Below are 8190 nucleotides of genomic sequence, written 5' to 3' on the forward strand. Positions count from 1 at the left end.
AACATGATGATTACTTGGACTAAAAAACATTTCATTGATAACTCATTAGGATATATGTTGAAAATAGAGCTGACAGGATTGTTTGATATTTTGAAATATGTGGTTTAAGGGAAGGGTAAATAACTTTTTGAGAGTCAATCTATGGGTCAAGATGAGATAACCCAAATAAGTGAATATAGACAGAGAAAAGATCTAAAGACTACACCTGAGATACCTCAATATTTGAGGTCAAAAAGCCAAGTAGGATCCAGGAAAAAAACAAAAACAAAAAAAAAAAAGAGAGAGACTCAACAATTTAATAAGGCAGATACAGAACAAAAAGGAGATGGTATTCTCGCGACCAAGTGCAGACACAGCTTCAAAGAGAAAGGAGCAGCCAATGATGTCAAATGCTGCTGCTCCCTCAGTCAGATAGGGCTGGGAACTGACCACCGGGCTTAGCAACAGGGAGCATGTGGACAAACACACACACACACACACAAAAAAAAAAAAAAAAAAAACAGGTGTAGAATGATGCAGAAAGATTAGAGTGGGTTCTGTAGAGAATGAGAAGACAGAAAGTATCCACAACTATTTCAAAGAGGTTTGCTAATGCAGGCAGCAAAGAAATTAAACAAGAACCGGTGGGAGATGAAGGTCAAGAGAAGGTTTTTTGGATAGGAAATATTTCGAACAGCTTTTATATATTCAAAGATGTAAAAGATTCATCCTTATATTATCTCTTGGCAAATATCAGAGTTTGTAGCTTCATTATACAGTCAATATGCAGTTTCATTATAAAGTCAAAGAAAAAAGTCAAATAGGTTTTTTTCTCAATTTCTGCAGCAATTTTTAAAGCATACTTCTTAAGGAATTTTTAAGGTTAATTCCTTTTTTTAAATGCAAGTCTTTTGAAGAAAATGTATTTTTTTTTAAATCTTGATACAAGATCAGCTAAACATAAAATTTAACATTTTACTTCCCAGAAAAAAATAAAATGATTTATGAAATGGAAAGTAGAGAAAGAAAACACACCTAGTGTGCTTCTCATTTTCAGGAGAAAGTTCGCTCCCTGCCACTTCGTTAGGAATAATTTAATAACATAACGAATGTTGTTAAATGTTTGTATCCTTTATTCTACGAGGCTTTATTTTACGAGAGAAATACCAGAACAAGTCTTTTATTTGCTTTTATTACTCAAAACAAGCTTTCTTTTTTGTTTGTATTTAGCTTCCTGACTGTGTTTGTGCCTTCAGCACTTTCACAACTATTTTCTGCTCCTCAGGAAGGAAAGTACCTTTGATCCCGTCACGGACGCATTTAGCACACATGGATCCACCACAGGCCCTACTGACAGGTTTTCTCGTTTTAAACAAACTCCTTAGAACTTTAGGTCTCACAGTACGAGCTCCCCTAAGTCAGCCTGGGCACACGCCACATGCAGATTTGGTGCTTTCTCAACCTTCGTGGTATAAAGGTAAACAATTCTATTACCAGGGGTTCAGGACAGCCTAGTTTTTGTTAAAAGCTGTGTTGTAGGACAGCCTCTGACGGCATGTTACATGCTGGACCATTCTGAATGAACCCACACTGGCTCAAAAGACTGAGTCTGAGAGATCCCGGTGCCTGCAACTCATATGTGATATATATGAGGAAGACCTGTTGAGAACTTCCTTTTGTCTCTAATATATTTTTATTGATTTCAGAGAGGAAGGGAGAGTGAGCTTAAAACATCAATAATAAGAATCATTGATCGGCTGCCTCCTGCGTGCCCCCTACTGGGGATCGAGCCCACAACCTGGTCATGTGCCCTTGACCGGAATCGAACCTGGGATCCTTCAGTCCTCAGGCCGACGCTCTATCCATTGAGCCAAAATGGCTAGGGCCATATGTGGTATTTTTTTCTTCTTATATGTGCTATTTTTAATAACAATCTCCTAAAAATGAAAAAGCTTAGGGCACATGTTATAATTCTTTGAGTGCTTTTCTGTAGAAAATTATTGTCATATAAAGTACCAAACTTTCTGGTAATCTTATGTCAGAAGAACCAGAAAATAGATGATTACTTTATCTCTTGGACCAGTGCTTCTCGGAATTTTTCAGAATTATGCATGTCCCTCCAAGGGGCAGTCACTTGGTGTATCCATATACCCTCAACCCATCTATGGCAACACCAGGTGAGAAGAGCCTTAGATTATGACTCTCAAATATCAATTGTCTTCATCTCTTTTGAGAGAAAAGAACAGTAAGATCCAAACCAGACTCTTTGACAATTGCCGAAGATACAGAATAAAGAGATCTCATTTGCTTTAAGTACCTGAAATGCCACAAAGTTGAACTATAACTGTAAAATTTCAGAAACCTGTCTGAAATTTTTCTTTAAAATAAAGGAAACTCCAAAAGCAACTGTAGCTGGCCAGGAATGAAGTATGTGTATTATTTAAAAGGTGCTCCAAAAATTTCATGACATCGTATTCAATCAAAAAGTTCAGAAATGACTAGATGTAGTCTTACAACTGCTTGGCTTGGGAATGACTAAAGGCTAGTGTTATCCACCTACCACCTTGGTTGAAAATAATCTCAGTGTAGGAAATCTAAACAATTTTTAGGAATATCATGTTCCAGTACATCCACCTTTGGAGAGGGGCTGATGGGTTAATGGTTTATCATTTCCAATGTGAAGAGGTACAAGCATTATACTCCAATTGTTTTATTTATATATTGCTATATTCTATCATATTTCCAATGCTTAGAACAGTGCCTGACTGATAGTAGGTGCTCAATAAATTTCACCTATAAAATTATTCATTCGATGAATATTTTATTGAGCACTTATTACATGGTAGGCATTGTTCTAAAACAGCAGTTCAGGAATAGAACACTTAGAATGAGTTATATATTATGGAAATCTAATACTGATAAATTCTACTAAAACAATTCTTGCCATAATCAGTGAGATAACATCTAAGAACACAGTCTATAGGATCACTTGCTTTTTCGAAGTCCATGTCCTTGACCAGAATCGAGCCTATGACCCTTTGGTCCAAGGGCAGATGCTCTATCCACTGAGCAAACTGGCCAGGACTTAATCATTCTTTTCTTTAAAAAAAAAGTCAAACTTAGCTCTGGCCTTGTGGCTCAGTGGTTTGAGCATTGGCACCAAAGGGTCACAGACTTAATTCCTGATCAAGGACATGTGCTTACCCTGGTTGCAGGTTTGATCTCTGGCCCCCATCTGGGTGCTTGTGGAAGGCAACCAGTTGACATGTCTCTCTCATCTCTCTCTCTCATCTCTCTCTCTCTCTCTCTCTCTCTCTCTCTCTCTCTCTCTCTCTCTTTCTCTCTTCTCTCCTCTACTCCCCTCTCCTCTCCTCTTCTCTCTCCTCTCCTCTCCTCTTCCCTTCCATTCTATCTAAAAATCAATGGGAAAAATATCCTCAGGTGAAGATTAACAAAAAAATAAATAAATAAATTTGAAAAGTCAAACAAACATAGAAACAAAGAGTAAAAAGGTGATTGGCAGAGGCTGAGAAATAGAAGGTAAAAGGGTACGAACTTTCAGCTACAAGATGAATAAAGTCTGAGAATCTAATGTAAAATATGATGGCCATAGTTGATAACACTGTTTTATATACTTGAAATTTGCTAAGAGAGTAGAACTTAAATGTTCTTACCAAAAAAAAGAAAGAGACAAATATGTGATATGATGGATGTATTAATTAACTCAATTGAGGGAATCCTTTCACAATGTATATGCATATCAAATTACCACAATGTATACTTTAAAATATATTTTTATTGATTTCAGAGAGAGGGAGAAAGAGACAGAAACATCAATGATGAGAAAGAATCATTGATCAGCTGCCTCCTGCACGCCCCACACTGGGGGTTAGGCACACAGCCCGGGTATGTGCCCTGACCAGGAATCGAACAGGTAACCTCTTGGTTCATGGGTTGACATTCAACCACTGAGCCACACTTGCCGGGCAATGTACACTTTAAATATCTTACAATTTTATATGTCAATTATACATCAATAAAGCTGATATTTTTTAAAGGCAGCCTGATTCTTAGACTCATTGCCATTGGTAGTTAGCAACTTCTTCAGTGGTCATCTGCTTACCCATCCACACTAATGGTTGCTGCTTACGATATAACCTATTTTGTTGTAAATATCAAATGTCCTCTCAAAACAAAATATAAAACTATAGCATTTTCTCCAAAATGAACAATTATTAAATGAGTTTATTTTTCTATGCTGAGTATTTTATTTTGTAGACTCTTCTCTAAAATAGTGCAAGTATGCCCTGTACACTCACCTACTTCTTCAGAAGGCGTATAAGCAAATCTTTTGCTTAAATTTTTAGGATCACGTGGTTTTCTTCCAAATAAAGTCAAAAGTGAGCACCCACTAGGACACAGGGGCTCTCCAATGTAATGATTATGCAAAAATGAATCTAAAAGAGAAACATCTGCAACCATGCACCATGGGACGCTGAAGACTGCAAAGTTCAGGATTCCAAAAGAGGAGTCTGACGTCAGAGTAACCTGCTTGTGCTGGGAAAGATGGAAGAAGAAGGAGAGGCTGGTCCTGATGCTGGGAAATAATTCTGCATCTGAGGTATAATGAATGAGAAGGATATGAGATAACTGTTCAGTACTCTCCTAGAACAAGGCTATTTCTAAGTCTAGTAAAGCTAGAACACCCACAAAAATGAAAACCCTTCAATGCCCAGAATTTGGCCAAGTATATTTTATCGAGTTCTATTACTCAGGATGAAATGAACTCTCAGAGCAATGACAAACCAGGCCCAGATGTTTTAGATCACCAAATGCCTCGATGCCAAGAAAAGACACATGCGTCATGTTTGCCATTAGAGAATTTTTTAAATGTGCAGTTTCCTAGGGAGCGTGTGCTTTTACATTTCTTCACTATTAATGCACATAGAGGCCAAATAGAGAAAAATCATTAATATGAAAGAGCACCTATAATTTTTTTTAAATGTTGTTTCTGTATTTTGTACTGTCTACAGGGATAAAGGTATTGTCGGTTGGAAACTGATGGGTGGTCTTAGTTCCTTAGTGCTCAGTGGTTGCAGCCCAGTTGCTTATCAGGCCTGTGCCTCACCCAGGACATAAGCACACACACGGCTTAGTCTATCCACCATCACATGCTAAGTTTCAGAGCATTCGGGGCCGACAAAAACAGAAAGAACATCTCTTGGAAATGATTCAATTTAGAATTAGAAGCTAAATATAAGCACAAATGGTTTCTTGCCAGAGGAGCAATCCTATTACTAGGATTATTTGCAAACCCCACCAGTTTTTACCACTTTATTTTGGAGATAATTGCAATGGTCCCCGGCAATGATAAACAGGCACTGGGATTCAAATGCCTTTTTCTCTAAGGAATTTTCTCTAAGTACAAGTCATATTTGTATGCCTTGTATACCCTACAATGTGAATGTTGAATGGATATTTAAAGCCCAAGACTGTATGAGACCTCCAAGGGAGCTAGGGGGAAAGGGCCCAGGACTGAGGCCTGGGGCATTCCTATTGCAAAGGTCAGGGAGATAAGAAATACCAGGCAGGAGAATTGGAAAGGGAAAGCAGTAAGGTGAGGGGGAACCATGACAGAATAGAAACCAAATAAAAATGTTGGCAGAGTAATTAACTGCAATAAGAGCCAGTGATAGACCACCTAAGAATACCATAATCATTCTCTTACTCTTTAGCATAACACCTGATACAAAAATGAAAATGAATGAATACTAATAAATCTTGGATGACTCTAAATAATAACTGTAAATATGCTTCAAGCAGTGGAAAAGCTGAAAAAATGGCACAAGGGACACAATAGTCAAGAATTATGCTTAAGGAAGTGATAAAATGAAATTCACTTTAAAAGCTATTCTTTAATTAAATGGTAGTTTCGCCAATCCCTAGCAGCAAGACGTATTTTAATTATCTAAATGGTAGGAAGGAGTGCTTATTTGTGTGGGGGGCAGGAAGAGGGGGTTGCCAATGCACAAAGCATTCAATTTTAAGCATTATGATTTCTAACTTCAGAAATATTCTTTTTGTGATGTATAGTATGTTTATTTGGGGGGAAAATGGCTGCTTCCTTTTTTATCTTTAATTTCTTTATTGGTTAAGGTATTACAAATGTGTCCTCATCCCCCCATTAACCCCCCAAACCCCCGCCCCCCCACAACTCATGCTCTCATCCTCCTGTTGTCTGTGTCCATTGGTTTGGCTTATATGCATGCATACAAGTCCTTTGGTTGCTCTCTCCTCCTTACCCCCACCCTCCCCTACTTTCCCTCTGGAGATTGACAGTCTGATCATTGTTTCTCGATCTCTGGATCTGTCCCTGTTCATCAGTCTATCTTGTTCTCTATATTCCATAAATGAGTGAGATCATGTGATATTTATCTTTCTCTGACTGGCTTATTTCACTTAGCATAATGCTCTCCAGTTCCATCCATGCTGTTGCAAATGGCAAGAATTCCTTCTTTTTTACCACAGCGTAGTATTCCATTGTGTAGATGTACCACCGTTTTCTAATCCACTCATCTGCTAATGGGCACTTAGGCTGTTTCCAAACCTTAGCTATGGTGGATTGTGCTGCTATGAACATAGGGGTGCATATATCCTTTCTGATTGGTGTTTCTGGCTTCTTGGGATATATTCCTAGAAGTGGGATCACTGGGTCAAATGCCAGTTCCATTTTTAGTTTTTTGAGAAAACTCCATACTGTTCTCCACAGTGGCTGCACCAGTCTGCATTCCCACCAGCAATGCAGAAGGGTTCCTTTTTCTCCACATCCTCTCCAACACTTGTTGTTTGTTGATTTGTTGATGATAACCATTTTGACAAGTGTGAGATGATGCTGCATTGTCATTTTGATTTGCATCTCTCATATAATTAGTGACTTTGAACATGTTTTCATATGTCTTTCAGCCTTCTGTATGTCCTCTTTCAAAAAGTGTCTATTTAGGTCCATTGTGTCTATTTTAATCCATTTTTTGATTGGATTGTTTATCTTTCTATTGTTAAGTTTCGTGAGTTCCCTGTAAATGTTGGAGATTAAATCTTTATCGGTGATATCATTGGCAAATATGTTTTCCCATGCAGTGGGTTTTCTTGTTGTTTTGTTGATGGTTTCCTTTGCTGTGCAGAAGCTTTTTATTTTGATGTAGTCTCATTTGTTTATTGTCTCTTTAGTTTCCATTGCCTTAGGAGCAGTATCAGTGAAGAAATTCCTTCGGCATATGTTTGCAATTTCGCTGCCTGTGGATTCCTCTAGTATTTTTATGGTTTCCCATCTTAAGTTTAAGTCCTTTATCCATTTGGAGTTTATTTTTGTGTATGGTGTGAGTTGGTGGTCGAGTTTCATCCTTTTGCATGTAGCTGTCCAATTTTCCCAACACCATATATTGAAGAGATTGTCTTGACTCCATTGTATGCTCTTGCCTCCCTTGTCGAATATTAATTGGGCATAGTGGTTTGGGTTGATTTCTGCGTTCTCTATTCTATTCCATTTATCTATATGTCTGTTGTTGTGCCAGTACCAGGATGTTTTAAGAACAGTGGCTTTGTAATACAGCTTGATATCTGGTATTGAGATCCCACCTACTTCGTTCTTTCTCAGGATTGCTGCAGCTATTTGGCATCTTTTTCTATTCCAGATGAATTTTTGGAACGTTCGTTCTAGATCTATGAAATATGCCGTTGGTATTTTAATGGGGAGTGCATTGAATATATAGATTGCTTTGGGTAGTATGGACATTTTGATGATGTTGATTCTACCAATCCATGAACATGGTATGTTCTTCCATCTGTTTATGTCTTCCTCTATCTCTTTTATCAGTGTCCTGTAGTTTTTCGTATATAAGTCTTTTACATCCTTAGTTAAGTTTATTCCTAGGTATCTTAATTTTTTTGGTGTTATGGTAAATAGGATTGCTTTTTTAGTCTCTGTTTTTGTAAGTTCACTATTGGTGCATAGAAATGCGATAGATTTCTTGGCATTGATTTTGTATTCTGCTACATTACCGAATTCATTTATTAAGTCTAATAATTTTTTGATGGAGTCTTTAGGATTTTCTATGTACAATATCATGTCATCTGCAAATAAGGACAGTTTTACTTCTTCTTTTCCAATTTGGATGCCTTTTATTTCTTCTTCTTGTCTGTTCGCAATGGCTA

At 37.6% G+C, this 8190-nt stretch overlaps 1 pseudogene; it reads right to left on the bottom strand.

The window, feature by feature from the left end:
* Window positions 1-1205: 1205 nt before the first annotated feature.
* LOC118666527 lies at window positions 1206-1553 on the bottom strand (annotated as a pseudogene).
* Window positions 1554-8190: the final 6637 nt, after the last annotated feature.

The sequence above is a fragment of the Myotis myotis genome, unplaced genomic scaffold (assembly GCF_014108235.1).
Source record: "Myotis myotis isolate mMyoMyo1 unplaced genomic scaffold, mMyoMyo1.p scaffold_m19_p_1, whole genome shotgun sequence".
Lineage (NCBI taxonomy): Eukaryota > Metazoa > Chordata > Mammalia > Chiroptera > Vespertilionidae > Myotis > Myotis myotis.